Below are 1,572 nucleotides of genomic sequence, written 5' to 3'. Positions count from 1 at the left end.
GCCAACTGCAGGACCGTTAGCTCGGCTTTCACTTTTTCTCGCTTTCCACTTTCTCTTGCTCTGCTATGTCAGCACGTCCATGGGGCATGGGAGATCTTTAAATCCCATAACCCTGTTGCAGCAAGCACCCCAGTGTCCCCAGGGTGCCTGCTCACACAGGTTCTTGGATCTGCTTTGTTAAAGGAAAGCAACTCAAAATGGGTTAACAAGCTTACTTTAATCAGTCAGACATATATCGTTTACCTTGTTCAGGAGAAAAGGTCAGCACCCTGAACCTCAAAGTATACAGGCATAATTATCAAGACAGAAACATCAAGTAGACAGATTTCCAAACTGTCCAACCATTACATCCATACCCAGTCAACATCTGGGTTTCCACATTCTGGGTTTTTCAAAGCCGGGGGACTCTCAACAATGGCTTCCCAGAATTCAGATCAAATCACAAAACACTTCTCAAAGTGAGTCCCAAGACAAAGCTACACATCAGGGCTTATATAGCCTTCTCCTGGCTCAGAGAATGTAACAACCTTATTGACTCACTGGCCAATCAAGAAGTATCTACTGAAAAACAAGCCTCCCTCCCCAGGCTTCTGGTGCACTTCAGCCTAGGGGCAGGGAAGATCTTCCAAATTTGCATTCCCATTACATTCGGCCCCAAGATCTTTCATGCCCATAGCACAGACAATTTACTTTTGAATTAGCACTGAACATTCCTTAGGTCACATTTTCAAAGTACAGAAGTAAAGTTACCATCTCTTAGGTCACATTTTCAAAGTACAGAAGTAAAGTTACCAAAGTGGCCACTGGGCCTTAAACAAACACAAAGTGCATAGCATTATCACCATTATCACTTCAGTTCAAATAAAGTTGGGGGGGAGGGGTATCCTTCCCCTCACAGAGCTCCAGCCCCAGCTTCCAAGCACAGAGAGGGGGCTGGGCAACAAAACCAACAAGGTGGGGTCCCTGGGGATCCAAGGCACTTCATCCCACCCACCATAGTCACAAGTCCATCCTCCCCCTGGGTCCCAAACTGTGGGATGCAGCCAGGAAACACACTCAGTGCCCCTGCTTTGCTGCTCAGTTCTTATCTTTTCCGGTGGCTGAATTCCGAACTCCTGGGCTCCTTCTCCTCCCGCAGGCGGCAGCCGCTCCTGGCTTCTGCCCAGGTCCCCATGCAGGCAGCTCACCATTCCCGCTCTCAGCTCAGCGAAGTCTGCATGCAGGCCATTCTTCTCTCCTGGTCCACGGCTCCACAGAGTCACAGCTACCACAACTGGGAAACAAACAATTATCCCAGCCCCCATACTTTCCTTTTACTCTGCAGATCCTGCTCACAGCGCCATTTTGTTGCAGCAAGCACCCCAGTGTCCCCAGGGTGCCTGCTCACACAGGTTCTTGGATCTGCTTTGTTAAAGGAAAACAACTCAAAATGGGTTAACAAGCTTACTTTAATCAGTCAGACATATATCGTTTACCTTGTTCAGGAGAAAAGGTCAGCACCCTGAACCTCAAAGTATACAGGCATAATTATCAAGACAGAAACATCAAGTAGACAGATTTCCAAACTGTCCA

At 47.7% G+C, this 1,572-nt stretch overlaps 1 protein-coding gene across 1 annotated transcript in view; it reads left to right on the top strand.

The window, feature by feature from the left end:
• The window catches only part of HEATR4 (HEAT repeat containing 4), a 108,176-nt gene that overhangs the window by 82,409 nt on the left and 24,195 nt on the right, over window positions 1-1,572 (top strand). The gene's annotated exons all lie outside the window — the stretch shown is intronic.

Source organism: Petaurus breviceps, unplaced genomic scaffold (genome assembly GCF_028583685.1).
Source record: "Petaurus breviceps papuanus isolate PSGF00001 unplaced genomic scaffold, PetGlider_PUasm1.0 189, whole genome shotgun sequence".
In the NCBI taxonomy this organism is placed as follows: Eukaryota; Metazoa; Chordata; class Mammalia; order Diprotodontia; family Petauridae; genus Petaurus; species Petaurus breviceps.
This window is presented reverse-complemented; position numbering and strand designations above follow the sequence as displayed.